The sequence below is a fragment of the Corapipo altera genome, unplaced genomic scaffold (genome assembly GCF_003945725.1).
Source record: "Corapipo altera isolate COAL_440 unplaced genomic scaffold, ASM394572v1 2b, whole genome shotgun sequence".
NCBI classification, from domain to species: Eukaryota; Metazoa; Chordata; class Aves; order Passeriformes; family Pipridae; genus Corapipo; species Corapipo altera.
In genome coordinates, this window is record NW_020884874.1 from 34954491 (window position 1) to 34972299 (window position 17809).

The window sequence follows — 17809 nt, forward strand, 5'->3', positions numbered from 1 at the left end:
ACAACAATGTGAATACAAATGAAGATCAAATGTGGTAACTTTGGCTAATGCATGTTTCTAATTTTTGTGTTGCTTGGAGGAAAACTGATCTGAACATGAAGAAAAGGCATTGCCTGTACCTGACTTAAGATGCTATTGAAATTTACAGAAAGTTACCTTCTGCTGTACTGTGTGCACCTCCTGCACAGACACATTCCATAAATATTCTTCTCTCAAGCATGTTCTGGATAAAATTACTAATATGTAGGTCCCATATGCTTCCTTCCTCATCACATTACCTGGACACTGAGCAAGGGGTTCAGATGAATTCTCAGCTTCTGTGCAAAGCCAAGAGAGATAACTGGGAAGAATGCTATGATATCTGTCCAAACAGATATCTCTTGCCTCTGACAATGGGGTTCAGGTTTAAAAGTGCTCCACGAGTTCCACCACAGCCTCCCTCTTTCTTACAGACAGGGCTCTGCCCCTACCCTTCTGAGTAGCACCACTGCACCCGAGTAGCACCTTTGGCTGTCACAATAGCTCTTGCCTATTTGTGGTTTTGTCTTGTCTCTGGAGGGGGTGGTTATTCTTCCAGTACCTGAACAAAACAATGTACTCAGAATTGAGTGTTTCAATCTGTCATTCTTCAGGAAGAAAAAAACATCTTGTTCCTGAAAATAAACAGAGATAATGTGAAAGCTTATATCAAGAAATAATAATCACATTTCACCAAACTGCAGTAGTTCTAGAGGCTACCTGGAGATGTTAAAATGTCTGCTGTAACTCTCCTCGCTGAACTGTTTCTGAATTGAAAGCTTTTTCATCACATTATAAACATTTCATCAAGTCATAAAAACAACTGAGGTATCTCATAAGTGTAAAAAGTCTTGAATACTGAAACCCCCTTGTAAATAAAGAATGGGACTGTGAAATATAATCCTTGGTGGGATTGGTTTCTCTCTTTTAGAAAGGACATTACTTCGAGACTGGCAAAAACAAAGTCAAAGCTGGAGATGAAGGGTGGTAAGCGGAGAAAAGACGAAAGTAATAAAAAATGTATACACAGGGGTTACTAATCTGCAATGACTGCAAGCATGTCTCACTGACTTCAGTTCTGAATTAATCATGCTATCTATACCAAGGTTATCTCCTTTTGTCATCACACATCAAGTAAAGATGAGAAACACAAGTCAACCTGGTTCACCTAAAGTTGCTTCCAAATGTATTTAAAAATCTTTAAAAGGTAGGAAGTGTTCTCTAATTCTTTGTATTTATCAGTTATGTCCCATAAAAAAAGTTACTGCTATTGATTTTTTAATCCTCTAATTCAAAGTTGAGGATTGAGTTTTGGGGTTTTGTATGTTTGTTTTTCCCATGGGGAAGATGTCCACAGCCTCTTGGAAATGATCCCATAAAGAACTGAGTGCTACTTTTTAAAAATAGCTGGTTCTATTCCTTCCATTAAAATGACAGAAGAAATACTCATCTTGTAACAGTGAAAGCAATTTTTAGAGTTATCCTTTGCCATCTCCAGTGGTAAAGCTGAGCTCTAGCAGAGGGAAGTCCTGCTAGCACAGAAGAGAGTTCTTTTAGGGGTGGGTCTCATACTCAGGGTGTGCAGTGGGCTCTGGACACTGCCCCAAACATAGCACTTGGTCATGTAGATATGAGCAAGTAAGCAAGCTGCTGAAAGAGGTTATTTCTGCAGTGGTCAAAGCACATTCAACTAGGCATTTTATGCTGCAGGTTCTTCATTTTCAGGGCATGGAGCAATTTCATATTAAGGTACATAACACATTATAATGCCCATCCCATGTTTCTTTCAGTTGACTTGCTTTTAGACAAATACTTTTTTATCAGTTTTTGTGTTGAATTAGAAATTAGAAATAAGTAGTAGTTTCCAATCACTATACGTATGCCAGTTGTGTGGCCATCTATGCTTATCAGATATTTTATTTACTTTATTGCAACTCTGAAGGGTAAAAATAAGTAGGGTGCGTACTTTTAAGTAGTTAGAGGTACCTTTGTCACGTTTACAGTCATGTGTCAGGTGTAGAAAGCCAGTCCAGAGTCCCTGGACTAACAGATATAAAGTTGTTTCATATATCAACAGCATTTTTGTTACCTAGCTGTTTAGCTCTCCCCCCTGCAAGCTCACCTCTCTGAAACAAAACATAGTATTTCCAGTATGATTTGGACTTATCACCTCATTTTACTTCATCCATAAATATCGATGTATGTGCCTCCAGGCCTATCATACATTGCAAGGGAGGGGAGCATCACTGGCACTGGTATACTGGGGATGCGCATGGTAAAGATTGCTCTTCTGTGTGCCCACACAGAACCTGAGAGCAGGGATGTCATGACCTGCTGAGGAGGCAAACAGATAGCATGGCTCATGGCTGACTGTGTCACTGCCATGTGCTCCTGGCTGGCAAAGAGCAAATTCCTGCTATTTGTGTTTAAGTAACCTAATTTATGGTATGGTTTCAGGTTACAGCTAAAACTGGTCCAGCCAAAAGGAATGTTCTGCTCCTTTTCTTCTCTCTGCCTTCTGCTGCTGCTTCTTTGGGGTGCAGCCTAGTGATGGTACAGCTACAGGGTGAATTGGTCCATTTGGCTCACCCCAGAAGACTAATCTAGTGGAAAAATTGATCTAGGTTTATAACTCTGGGACAGCTGAATGGAACCATCTTGCTCCAGCAAGATACAGGGGGGAATGGCAGGGACACTGCACTCGGAGATGCTGCAGTGGCAAACAACCTTTCCAGCAGAAACCTGCTGTTTAATAGGGTTTACTAAAATGTCAAGTGGCACCTAACCCACAGAAAGAAAAGGCCTAAATCTTAAAATTTCATACTTGTTTGATCTGATGGGAATCAGGAGACTGGGAGTGGATATCTAGGGTAGTTGCAACTGGGAGATAGTCTATCTGTGTTTCTAACAGAGATACTACTTAGCAGAGGGGATTCTCAAACTTCCCATACCATGCTTCTCTTCTAGAAGAGTTTTGAGGCTTCATATGTACCTGCCTTTTCCAGTGTACCTTCTCTTCCCCTCTCCCCTGGACAGGGCACATCAGCCAGTTTAAGAAAGAAACAAAAAAACCTACTTCTGACTAGCCCTGGGAGACCTCTCTCCCTTCTGTGACTGTACAGGTTGTCTCATCTAAAATTAGGCAGCCTAATTAGCTTTCGATAGTCCAGGTCTGCCTTACTGTGTAGGCACCTGACTTCAATGATTTGAATTAATTTGGGCATATAAATAAGACCTCAGTGATCTAGGCCGTATTTGATTGCACTGCTAGGAAAGAAAATTTGGAGTTTCTTGGTTAATTGTAGGTAGAATGAGACAGAGGTATGGATATGGAACACTGTCTGTGACACCTTCAATTTGAGGGACAAGAAGCTTGCCTGAGTCCAAGAAGCCATGTCTACATTTGGGTAAGACTTGGGGCTGTAGGTAGCACTTGTGGATGTTTGCAAGGATTTGATCTACGGAATTTCCCCTGCCTGGGACATAAGTTTTCATGAGGACAGATATATTTCCTTGCTGAAATTGTCAGTAACTGATTATTCATGCTAATTTACAGAAGATGAGTGTTGTACTGTCACTATAGGTGCTCAAGCAAAGTGCAACCTCTTCTTTGTTGAGACAAAAGCTAAATAGTGTTATCCATCCTGTATTAACCTACCCTTAGTCTTACATGGGATAAACTGATGAATGAAGCCAAATACAATGAGATAGCAAACAAAAAACAATGTCAGAATTTTTTTGCATTTAGTCAGTAGCCCAGGAATGAGAGCTGTGGTGGTTGTGGTGATGAGCCGGAGGAATGCTGCTGGTATTAAAAGCACTTTTCTGTGTCACACATTCCTGTATTTTGCAGGATCTGAAGGAATTAGCCTCAGGAAAGCTGAGAGTTTATTTCAGGTGGGTAAACTCTGTTTTCTGGTCTTTTGGTCTGTGGTGGGAAACACTCATAGCAATTGAAGGAAAGATCAATGAGCTAGATAAGAATTTGTTATCTTCCAGATGGCAGGTTATGGAAGCAGAGAAGAGGGCTGCGCCTGTCAGGTGTAGGCTAGGAATGACAAAGAAATTTAACTCCATTCCAAAAATGTTAACCATATTGTTCACGCTCAGCAGTAAGAGGGCCTGTGACTGCTGTGAGATTAACCTTGTGACCCTGACAAGAGTTTAGACCAGCCTGTCAAAAGCATTATGCTTGAAGACAGTAATCGTTCTTTATTAGAACAGTTACTTTGCCTGGTTTCTACTGCCCACCTATGAATTGCATTTTGACTGCAGCACCACCTTTAGGAAATGGTGTGTAGTTTAATTATTAACCACAGCAGATTCCTAAAGGCTGTGCACAGCCTCTTCGGTGTGGTTTAATTTGCTCTTAAGAAGTAGCTTGAGTAAAAATGTCCTTATCTGGTAAAGCAGTGATTTTCCAGAGGGCTGTTATGGGGTTGGTAGTAGACTGTAAATTATTTCAGAGTTTTACTTGTCATAGCTAAGTTTTTAGAATGGCTGTGCTTCTATTCATGGCCATCAGTTTCAGATCAGGCTGTTGGTACGTCCCATGAAAGACACTGGTTTGAAGAGCTGCAGCACTGAAACCATTGCTACCTCGGTGGTCCGGAGAGGGGCTATTAGGTGGCAGTAAGAGCTCATACAGTTGTAAAAAGTGGGTGAATTTTTGGGCCCACAGGCTCTTCAGGAGGTTTGCAGAGTCATAAGCTGCTCCAGAGTGCTCAGCTTCCATAGCTGGATGGAGCTGTGGCTTCTCTGCCAAGTATACAGCAAAAGTTACAGTAGTAATTGTTTCCCATTGTTTTGGGGTTTTTTCACATTTTCTGTTGACAAATTCTCTCAAAGATAAAGTGTGAAGTGATTTAGTATTTCATTCAATAGGCTGATTCACTAGAGTATTGTCTCACAATCATATTACAGCATGTACTTGTAATGAATATGCACTGAACACTGAACAAGAAAATAATTTAGGCCATAGGATTTATTCATTGTGGTCATAAAAAACAATATCAAAATATATGAAAAGCATTTTTAAACAAGAAATGCTTATTTAATAATATCATTTCATATAGAAACTGATGCAGAATCCTTACAGCCGCATCAGACCACTTATATAGTTTCCTGCTATAAGTAAGCAGTATACAATAAGTAATGGATCCTTATTGCATCCACTTATGTAACTTTTAATCTTTCTGACTGCTCAGGCTATGTGGATACTGAGAGTTACGTTTGGCAACATCGTGACTGAACACACCTCCTGCTTCTTTTTTTTACCTTTATAACATACAGGAGAAATACAAAGGACGTAATTTCTACTTCTCATGAGCACTGTGGTTGTTCATTCTCGTAAAGCAGTCTGCTTTACCACTGCTAAAACAGTGGTATTCCTCTAAGTTACTCTTTCCTGGTTACCATGCCATCCACTTTGAGGTGTTTGATTTATCCCCATGTTTATTTTGATGGGGATGCTGTCGCCTGCTTTTTGCAATCAATAGGTGCTGCCAGCATGATGGTAATAGGGCATGTTCAGCTGCAGTCTCCCTTGGGACTGGCAAGTATCTCTCTCCTAGCTTTTCCGTACAAAAAGCTGCAGCAAAGCCATTCATCTCAGGGTACAGGCATTACACCACAGGGGGAGGTGCGGAGTTTTTAATGCATGAAGTCACTGCCATTCACAATGAACTAATGAAAACACTGTCTTTAGCTATATTTAAAATCCCTTGGATGCCTGTGTGTGTGCGTGCGCGCTGAGAGACAGATAATTGATACTGTGAGGTCTTTGATACCTTTTTTCAATGAGGCTAATTGTCTCTGCATAATTTTTGGACAGGCCTGCAATAGCGATATTTGGTTGCTGCCCAGGATTAGCATGTTTAGCAATAGGAGAAGGAGAAAAAGAGAGAGATGGCATCCAGTACCTAGGTGATGGGCCCAGCTCAGTGACATGCATCTGAATAAGACATGCCTATTTAACCCTAGAATCATTTTTCTAGCTAATCATGGAATGTGCATGACATTTGTTATTACTGACATTATAATGCATCTATTCACACTACGAGAACTGCTAAGCTGTTCCCACTGAAAGTAATGGAAGCTTTGTATAAGCTGAAGAGAAGCAGAGTTGGGTCGCACTAGAGCAGGTCAGGAAGTTTCTCTACTCAGCTTCATTTTTAGAGAGCTGGATAACTGAAGCAGAAGCCATTCCGATGCAGTTTTGGTAGGGACATGTTGGGCAGACTTAAAGTTATATGCTTTATATTCATCTCTATTTCCATATTATAAGGTTGCTTTAAGAGTATTTTGAATTTCTTGGCTTTCGATAATGTAGTTTTATTTGATTTTGCTTTAATTTTATTATGGAGAACACTGTAATTCAGTTTTCATTCCCATCAGAAGCACTGTGTAATCACAAAATCACCTCAGTGCATGGCAGGTAAGCTAGAAGGCTGAGGGAGCAACATTGTCCCTCATCCTCTTGGAATTAAGAAGAGTTCTTCCATCTGCATCCGTAAGCTTCTTGTCCCAGTTTTGTCACCGACAGTGACCAAAGTGCTAGCCATTTAGCTTACTGATTTTGCACTAGGTAAAAAACATCTTTGGTGCACTTGACTCGCCTGCCTCTTAGAAGTGCTACAGAAATGCCTGAGATAATTTGACAAGGTCCCAGTACTGAAAGACACAAATGGGAAGACACATGGTCCAAAACATTAGACACTTAACTCACTGATGCATATATGCATGTTCTGGCACCCTTTATGTATTTGAAAAACTGGGCCAAAATGTGCTAGGACAAGATGTCAGTATTAAAGCACTCTGTAGTTTGCAAATAGGTGTGGAACTGGGATGCCTTTGGTTCCCAGGCAGGAGTTTTCTCAGTCCTAGTTGGAGTTACATATTAGTTTGCTGTTGTACAACCAAAGAGCACTGTAAAGATTGTTTTGAACACTTCATATTTTCCACTTGCCTTTTTTTTAAATATTCTTTGAAATACCTCCATCAGTTTCTTGTTGAGAACAGAAACTAGACACACAGAACAGGCACATTTCTGTTGTTTCTCAATCAATCTGGCACATGAATGATCTGATGCTGAAATTTTCATTAAATTCAAGGTGATGTTAAGGAATTGATTAGTCCCTTCAATGCCCTGATGAGTTCTATTTCTGCGCATTATGTAACTCAATTTAGACATCCATCTAATAAATGGATTTTAAATGTAGCAATAACATTGCCATCTCTTGTTTTTATCTGGTGGCAACCCTCCAATTCCTCTCTCAATATTCATTACCTGTAGAATACAGCAAAGCTCTGGGGACAAGAATAATGTTTCTTAACATTTACACAGTGTTAGGTTTATATCAACTCATGACTCCCTGGAGCCTAAGCCTCTAATCAATATGAACTCATATCTCTCAGTTCTACAGTGTGGTAGAATTAGTTGAATTATTGAAGACAGTGGGTAAGAGTTCAGATGTGTGCATAGCTGGGATATCGATCTGAGAGTTCTTCTTTCATACTGTGCAGCACTCTTTTCAGTCCCATACTCAAGCATCAAGAAATAAAAATATTCTGAATAAAGCCTCTTGACTGTATGCCAGAGGTCCATGTGAGTAAGGCTGACAAACTGATAGGAACACCTGAGTCCTGTCCACTGAAGAGCTCCTGCCACACTTCAGGCAGGGCTGTCGTAGAACAGAATAGTTTGGGTTGGAAAGAACCTTAAAGGTCATCTAGTCCAACCTCCCTGCAATGAGCAGGGACATTTTCAACTAGATCAGGTTGCACAGAACCCCATCCAATCTGACCTTGGATGTTTCCAGGGATGGGGCATCTGCCACCTCTCTTGACAACCTGTTCCAGTTTCTCACCACTTGTACTGTAAAAAAAAATCTTCCTTAGATCTTACCTGAACCTACCCTCTTTCAGCTTAAAGCCATTCTCCCTTGTCCTATCACTAATGCCCTTGTGAAAAGTCCCTCTTCAGTGTTCATATAATCCCCTTTAGGTACTGGAAGGTTGCTATAAGGTCTCCCTGGAGCCTTCTCTTCTCCATACTGAACAACTCCATCTCTTTCAGCCTGTCTTCACAGGGAAAGTGCTCCAGTCCTATGATCAACTTAGTGGCCATTCTCTGGGCTTGCTTCAACAGGTCCATGTCCTTTTTGTGTTGGGGGCCCCAGAGCTGGATGCGGTACTCCAGGTGGGCTCTCAGCAGAGTGGAGCAGACAGAGAGAATCATCTCCCTCAATCTGCTGGTCACACTTCTTTTCGTAGAACTATTAAGGATGGAAAAGATATCCTAGATCATCAAGTCCAACCTTCCACCAAATACCACCATGCCCACTAAACCATGTCACGAAGTATATGATGCAGCCCAGGATACTGTCTCTGGAGTAGTAGCATCAGGGAAGGAGAGGAGGTGAAATATGGCAGTGGAGGTGCAGGCCAGAGTGAGGCAGCCTTTGTAGGGGCCAGGCAGCCCGCCCTTTGAAGTCATGGAACAGTTTCCAAATGGCATTTGTGCCCCTGGCTTGGTTTGCATACACATGGCATTACCTCATCCAACAAAGCCGCCGTCAGCCAGGGCTGCACAATGGTGGGGGCTGGCTGTGCCCCATGGGGGGCTCCCAGTTGCCCTGGGAACGCCGCATTCCAGTATCAGCTGCTAATGTGCAAAGCATGCTGCTGGGGGCTGGCCCAGGCAGAGCATGGGAACATTCTTGCATACTTTATGAGACAGAAACAAACCGACTTTCAACAGAACAACAGCCAGGCATAATCCCCCCACCCCTCACCCCACTGCCTTCGCCCACCCCTTTGAAACCAAAGCACTCTGAACCTTTGTGTGAGAACTAGGAGGTTCATTTCCAGGGTGTTTTGCCAATAAAACAAACCAAAGATATGTTCTGATCCAAGAGTGAAATTTCCATTTCTCTGGAGATGAATGGTCTTAGCGTTGAATGTCTAAAGTGTCATTTCCTACAGTCTTTTAAGCCAGGGCACCCAGGCATCCTTGGCCAGACCCTCCTATGGAAAGTTAACACCTGGGACAATTGGAACACTGTCTGACCTAACTCCATGAATCAGCTTTCTGCCTTTCTGAAGCCCCTTTCTATTTCTCTGCAAGGACAGCTTGCCACAGGGAAAAATAGCATCAAAACATGACTCAGTTGTCCCCAGAGCCCCTATCCACGTTGAAGCAACCTGCTTATTTATCACAAGAAAGTACTTCTGGATATCACCACAAAGCTTTTGTGGGGGAAAAATAAGTGAGATCACGGAAGGCAAAATGGCACTGAGGACAACTTCTCACTGCAGGGTTCACTAAGTGTAAGTGCATCAGTATGTGCGTGTGTGGGGTTCTCACCTTACCCCCCACTTATGGGCAGAGCTGGCTTCAGCAGAGGCAAAAGTGGTTCATCTTTGTTTAAGAAGATGCTAAACAGTAACTTTATTAAGTAATTCAAGGCACAACCTCCATGTCTCTCTAGCACACTGATGTAACAGAAGGAACACTGATGTGGAGATCTTGTTAGCAGAATGCATTAGAGAGCCCAGTTTTTATGCTGCTCATGATCCTCTAACTATTGAAAGTGTCCACGTGCAGCAGAGTTACTTGTGGTTTTTTTCTTCTACATGCAGAAAAACATACAATAACACCTGTGTAAGGCAAGCTGCAGATGCCCAACACAGCTCGCATCCTTTCACACTGAATTACTTCAGATCCCCACTGTCCTTGCTTCAAAAACCATGTTTAGGAGAAGTGATGGGCAGGGTCTGTACAGCTGGTTTGTAGTTGATGGCCATTGGGGATGCAGGTTCAGTCCACCACTGACAGGTTCTCAGATGCTGCAAATCAATGCTTGTTGATGTGACTACTGGAAATAAATTTAGTGGCAGGCTTTTACCTGCTGGTAATCCAGTAAATAGTGTTTGTTCCTAAACCAGGATTTTAAGAGACAGCTAATTCTGCAGCAGTACATGGCAAGCTCTTTAAAGGAACATCAGTTTCAAATCTTTCTGTCTCATCTATGCTGCGCTGGTGCTAATAGCTGCATGCTGTACACAAGGCTCTTTTAACTAAGGATTTGAGAGAAGGTTTGCTTTTGTCTCCCCAGTTTGTTTACTTTGTAAACATGGTGTTATGCACTATCAGTTCAGCTATTTCCCCCCCTGCAGTCTTCTTCTGGAGATTCTTTATATCTTGCTTTCACATGGCATCTGAGGAGAGAAACTGCTGTGCCGTATTTCTGTAAAACTACTGTTACAGTAGGCGGGATAGTGGATAGAGCACTTACTGCTACTTCACTTTTTTAAAAAGAAAAAACCTATGTGGTGTGAAGGTGCAGTATTTTTGATCTTAAGAGCTCTAAAGCTGGATTTACAACATCATCAAGCTATGGCCTGGATTCTTCTTAGGGCCCTGAAGAATCTGGGGACACGTATAGTAAATCTCTTCCATCTCTAGTTCAGTGCTTTCAAACCATGTTGGTCATGACTGAATACTGCTATTGTTCTTCGCCTTCTGACACGTCTTCATCCAGTTGATCCTCATTTGAGTAGTTGCACATGTCTTTGCAGGCTGCCTTCCCCATGATGGAAGGATTCCTGAGCTGTGAGAGACCAAGCCTGGCCATTTGTAGCAGTAGACAGATGTCCTATAACGAGTCTGGAAGCAGTCCAGCGATGTTTATACTGAACTGAATTTGAGTTGGCAGTTTCAGATGTCCTTGCATCATGTTCCTCATCGTGTCTGATTCTGTTCCCACGGGTGAAGGCAGACCCAAAATTTATCTTGCAGTGTTCACAACACTCCCCAAAGAAAAAGGACAAGTAGCACGCAAGCTGAGCAAGTCCACCAGGATGTCTGCCCCCAAGCACATTCAGCCTCAAGAATTTATCCTGTTCAAAGTACAAAGAGTGACCAAAGTCTCCATCTGCCAGTCCCACTCCCTGACTTCACAGGGATATCTCCATACCCATCACCTAAGACACAATCAACAAAAACATGGTGTCTTTCAAAGAACGAGTGTATGTTTGCATTAAGAAAAAGGAAATGCCTGGAGACATCTCCCTGATTCTTACCATCAGGCAAAATCTGTTCCTAGGCCAAAAAGAGGGAAACATACTGAAGAACACATTTTCTTCACAAAGCGTCTTTATGATAAGCATCCCTTGCACACTGACTGTGGGAAAGCACACTGGGGTTTTCAGCTTGAAGCCCTTCTGTTCACCATGACTTTTTGTCTGTCCATTGCTGCAGGAACAGCTACTACTATTCAGAGCTGACCAACCTGTGCAGCCCACCCCAGAGCTGGAGCTGCTGGCTGTGGCAGCTGTTGCATTTGTGAAGTCCAGCTTTGACTAAAGTGCTGCAAGGGGTAATGACAGATAGCCCAGAGAAAGCCCACCAAAATTTAGAAGCTGGTTTCCTTAACCATGTGTGTAAATGTCACAGCATTTCTCTGCATGGAGAGATTGGGCTGGGCCATTGCTGAGCTCTTTACTTTATGGCAAAGTTATTACTAAAGGGCTTGGCACTGGGCTGAAGGACTCAGTAAAGGAGGCAATCCCACCAATTCTGGGAAAAGCACCACTCCACAGGTGAGGGTAAAAGCACTGTTGCTGAAAGCATTGCACAAGCACATCTCTTCTTGGCAAATAAAAGTCCATGTTTATCACACTCTCTGGAATTTTGTAATATTTAAATCTCCAGTTCATGTAGCAGGGTCTCTGATATTCCTGAGCTGCTGACTAAAGTAAATCCCAAACAGATTTTGTTTGGCTTTCCCATGGCTCAGTAGTCCCCAAAAGGTGTTTTTATTATTTTAAGTATTAGGCATGTGCATGGGAAAGAATTTTGTTAGTTTAGCTCGACCACTCCCTAGGAGTTTTCTTGTCTCTCTCAGCGTCTCCTTACCCTCAGGCTGCTCACATCTTTCAGCAGATCTCACTACTGGACTCAGCAGCTCTGCTCTTCATTCCCTAGCTTTCCATGCAAATCCTGACAGGGCTAGGCACCCACCACTCTCACCAGGCAGGGGGAACCCATGGCCTTTCAAAGGGAAGGGGTTGCTCTTTTCAAGGGCAGAGACTGTAAAGGTGAAACTCATGGTCAAACGTAAAAGCCAGTACAAAGTTGTACACTACCTGGATGCCAAACAGATTTCAGACTCTATCGCAACTAGCATGTATTTAATATATAAGACTTATGCTGGCCTTCTGCATAGTAGTGAAATCCATTGCTTGTCCTTCATTCCAATCCACTGCTTCTTGCTTGTTCTGTCTGAATAACAACAGTGCAGTGTAGTGCTTTTCTCTGTCTAAACAGCAGGAAGACCATGGTGTAACCATGCAAAATTTTTCCCCAGTTTCTGAACAGAGTGGGAGGTGAGCTGCAATGAAAGGAGCAATCAGACCAATTCAAACTGGAAATAAGGAGCATGTTTGAACATTCAAGCACATTCAGGGTAAAGCTGTCAAATACTTCTGCAGCAGAAAATGTTGTTCAGGAGTTCCTTAAGGTCTGCAGGAGTCTAATATACTGAAATTGTTTGTGAATAATGTAAGAAGAGATGACATAGGCAAACGGAATATTGCAAACAAATTCCTTCCTGTTTGCATTTAATACTGTTTGTATTACTTGAAAGTTATACCTCAATTCAGCAGAAGGCATCCTGCTGATTTTCTCCTGGGCTTCAATAGCTTGTCAGTAATTACACAGGAAGCCAGAAGCTGCCCTCAGTCCCACTGTCCTTTGTTGGAGCTGGCCAGGTTCACAAGATGGGCACAAAGATGAGGCTACTGTCTTTTGTTGAGTATGTCCAGGTGCTCTTTTCTCACCAGACTACTGCTGTGACTTTGTCTTCTGTTAGCTGGAAGTGCAGGCTCTCACAAGGCTGAACTGATCAGGTCAGGCAGAACAAAGAGTAAATGTGGGTGAAGTGATTAGATGTAAGAGACAGCAGAAAAGAGGTAGATCTGTGGAAACACTGGTCCTCAAGTGTCACTAGTCAGTGTTTGCAAGATTATTTGCAAAAGGTGAAAGAGGCAAAGAAAGAAAATGCCACTTGTATGGTATTACTGGCAAAACAGCCTCAGATCAGGGAATTTCTACTTACTTTAGTTTATTGCCAATTAACAGAAGCTTCTAATCATTGATACGGATACTGAGAATAAGAAACCATGAATAATTAAGCAAACACTTGGGTAAGTAGCTTTTTTGACTCTTTCCCAGGCACAGCTTCAGCTAAACACCTTTTCTCTCTCCTTCCTAGTCTCACCTCCCCTTGTTTTTGATGTTGATTACACTGTGTAATCCCAGAGGTTGGGGCTGTACACGTACTGGTTTTAGTCTGCTGCTTTACCATGCTTCTCACTGGTATTCCATCTGTCATTTTTACTGGTTTACCACTCTTCTTCATGCTTCTTACTGTTTTGCCTGATGGCCACAGTCCCTCAGACTTGTCCTTTCCCTGGTGTTGATCAGCCATAGACACAGTCCCACATGGGTCTCCCTGCCCACTCTGGGTTGCCCGTGGTCTACAGGGTGCTTCCTTTTAACATGGAGCTCCTTCTTCCAAGAGTGTATCCCCAGCTCCATGTCTCCACAATTATCTCTCTCTTCATTTGTCTCCCTAAAAATGTTCTCTGCATAACTCCCACTGCAATGGCTGCTGGTCTTCCTGAAATACATCTGAGCTGGGATACTGTGGAATCCCCTGCCTCCCTGGCTGCAGCTCTGCTGTGTAGTGGCCACCCATACTAGTTTCAGAAGTGGCTGGACCCAGTTGTGACTGTCACTGGGCAGCTCATGGCTTTTCTCCACATGGGTCCCCACCACAGCCCTGCTGCTGAAACCCAGCCATGCATGCTTCATGCATGGGGAAACATATCTTCAGTGAGACTGAGAGATAAACTACTTTTTTTTCCCAGGGAATGGACAGTCAGTGGAAAAGGAATGCAGCATGCAAAGAAGGCATGCAATGAGTGAAGGTATAGTTGAAATTAATCTCTCCTTGTATATATAAACATTTACTCCTCCTTGTATAATATAGTAATATTCAGTAAAATGGAAAAGTAGCACTTTGAAAAGGCTACCTCAGAATTCTTGCTGTAAAGTATAAGGCTTATATGGTATTAGGGAACAATAAAAGAACAGGAAGTAGATCTCTTCCTTCCAGTGGTGGTCCCTCTTTCTCCTGCCAATTTTTATTTTCCATGCATTTTCTATACTGATTCAAACACCAAAGATCGTACTGCAAATGATTCTAATGTCATGTGCCATTTATGTTTGCCTCCTGACAGGGATGCAAAGGCAAAGAACACCTTGGGCCTGCTGCAGGAATCCCAGATATCCCTGCTCTGGTCTCCACCTTTTGCAGAGGGATTGCCAAGGTTTCTCATGGTCCTGAGGGGAAGGAGAGGGAGGATCCATCACAGGCTTGATCCAGACTTTTAATTCCTCACCTGAGTGAACAAGTTTGACCTGTCTTCCTAGCAAATTTCCTACGTGAATGATAGTTTTTGTGACTATTGCCAAAGTCCTAATTTTGCAGTGCAGAATTGCTTTCTAGGACTAAAAGACCTGTAGGGATTGTTAGCACAGGATCAGTACCCTCCTGGAATAGGAGCATCTGACCAGATTCCTCAAAATAGCTCTAAAAAGTGATTTTGTTCTTACAAATCATCATCCATGCATAAAGAGCCACATCATCAAAGCCAGAATATCGTCAATGAAGTGGCTGCAGAAATCCCAGCTGCTATGGTAGAGGGCTTTTGCAATAAGACTTGCAGTAATCTCTGTCACATTTCTCCCATTTCACTGTTCTCATACTAGCTTGTGAAAAACAGTCCACGTCAGCTTAAAAGCCTTTCCTACATCACAGGATTGCTTTTCCAATTCTTTTTTTAAGGATTAATTTAAGAAGTTGTCTATGATTGCCATAAAAATAATGGAATGAGAGAAAGGTGTTGTTACCTTGGCTGTAAATCATCCCAGGGATGCTGATGTAATCACCTGCCTTTTAGACTTTTCTTCCAGGGTTTGTGATACAATCAGAGGGTCTGGACTTGCTCAATCCCCACCTGGTACAACCTAACTATGCTTGTGACTGGGTTAGTTCACCACAGAGCAAAGCTGCAAATCATAGATCCAAACTGCCATTGCATTCTCTGTTGGGAAAATAGAACATAAAGCCCCAGAGAGTATGGAGCAGCCCTGGGATGGGCTTTCAGTGAGCTCTGCAGACCTCTCTGATGCAGAGATCAGAAATGTCCAAGGAAGCTGGGTGCTTATCTTGGGCTGCAAATTTTATTGCAAGTTGAGCTTCTCATGAAAGTCAAGGCTGTTTTTTATTCACTCTTGGCTCAGGAAGGACAGCATCAAACAAATTTATTCTTGCAATTTTGCTTTTTTTTTTTTTTTTATTATACCTCAGAGTTTTAATCTGTCCCTTTATAGGGATCCTTCTCTGCATCTTCCCTCAGGTAACAAAATATGTGATCAAGGGTAAGTGTTACTTAGCTTTAGCCCTCTAAAATTTAAGCACTTAATCTGTGCTACTTATCTGCATTTTTAATCAATGAAGACAAAAACCTCCTCCAAAGAGCAACAGATCCTATGCTAAAATAGCATGTCTAACATATGTGGGAAGAACCATCCTTTTGAGATGCCTTTAATGTTGTATCCACTGACTGTAGATGAAGCTCAGATAACTAGATTAACTGGAGAGTAAGATGTGTGGAGCAATTGTTGCTGGCCTGAAGCTGAAGGATGCCTAGGGATACAGCAGCACTTTAAGTCAAGGATTTCACCTTATATAAAACATCATAATAAATCATTACTTTCAAGCCTTGTGCTTAGTATTTATGAAAACTTAATCATTTTATGAAGCTTAAAAACTAGTATCACTCAGTTACTTTTTAAAGATTTTTGTATAAAATTTAGATTTTGCAGAGGTGGAAGAAAACATTTATTTTTATAGTTGCAGACCTGAAAAAAAGCCAGGTAGGTATTTCTTCCTGCTTCATTATGATTCATACTTTATCAGTGGAGCTGAAGAGAGTCACAACTGTTCCTGACTGGAGAGAACATCTGTTGCTCAAAGCCCACAGTATGGTCTGTATATTATTTATGTATTCACATACTTAAGTAGAGTTGTAAGTTTTAATGAATTAAAGAAATACCTGTGGTATGACCACTGGGAACATGGCCAATATCTATACAAATCACTGCTGTCCCTAAACCCTCTTTGCATTCAATGTACAAGTTAACCTTTTCTTGCCTCACAAGGAGAGATAAGTCTTAAGCTACATATCCTGTTTAATGGAGAAGTTTCAAGACTTTCTGTTCCCCTGTCTTTTGTTTGTTCTTCAAAGCCTAAGATGAAAGCCTCTAGCACAAGTTGCCTGCTGTGCTTGGCCCAGTACCTGTTCAGTGAGGTCAGGGCTACGTGTGGTCGGGAGCAGCACTGCTGGGCACTGGCATCCTGCCAGCAGAAAACAGATGCATCCCAAGTAAGCTGAGTGTGAGAGGCTTTGTCACAGCTGTGGGATGTCCCCTGGGTGAAATCCTGCCTTGCTCAGATTGGAAAATCTTGCTGATGGCAGATGGGCCAATGAGGCCTCGAGGGCTATAGCTTTTCTTGCAAATTAAGGATGTCCAGGGCTGTCTTCTGCCCCTGGAACTGACTGGCACAGTCTGGAGATGCCCAAACTGCTCAGCTCCTTGCATGCTAGACTCAGAAGTTGCCTAGGAGAGTGCTTATAAATCCACAGTGCCGGCAGCAGAGCTGCAGCTCTGAGCCTTGCACCAGTGTTGGTAGCCTGACTGAAGCTGAAATTCAAAAATAATAAGGAAGTAGACAAAAAGACATGTAATAAAAACACCCCATCAACTTTCTGATTTTCTTTGGAGATGATCAGATAATAGACAAGACGACTAAGTTGTGATACTGAAGTTTTGGTTGCCTTTGTTGAGAATTGACATCCTTCATTATCTGTAGTGCTTCAAAAGAGCCTCCATGATTCCCAGGTCTACACGTGTGTTGAAGCACACAATTTTCAAGCTTCTGAGTATTTATATCTAAATCCTTAGAGCCTCACTGGATTTATGCATTGGCTAATATGACAATTATTTGGATTGGGGTTATCTCAGCTGCTTGTCATCTGGGAGGTGTGAAAGCTCCTGTTACTAACATTACGATAACTTTTCAGATACCAAGCAGTATAAAAATACTGAGGCTGTAGTCAGAACAGTTGCTGAGCAAGTTATATTCAAGGGCTGGTGCATAATGTCCTGTGAATCCAGCATTTGAGATGGTGCAGATGCTCAATCAGAAGGAGGAGGAAGATGAGAGCAGCATCTGAATGTGCTGGTCAGGGGAAGCCAAATGAGGTGTGAAACTTGGCTTTGAGCTTTTACTGTCTCGTTATATTTGGGAATGGGCTGAGGTCCATGGCCAGGCAGGGTAGGACTAAGAGGAGCTGGAGACTAGTCCTGCTGCAGGAACTGAGAGCCCTTGAGGGGACTGACATGGGGTCCTGGGCCACGGACAGGGTGGGGAAGCCCTGGGAGGGCTGAAATGAGATCTGGATGTGTGTTGTGGTTTAACCCCAGCCAGCAATCAAGCACCACACAGCTGCTTGCTCACTCGCCCACCAGCAGGATCAGGGAAAGAATAGAAAGGGTAAAAGGTAGAGAAGTCATGGGTTGAGATAAAGACAGTTTAATAGGGAAAGCAAAACCCATGCACGCAAGCAAAGCAAACCAAGAAATTAATCCACTGCT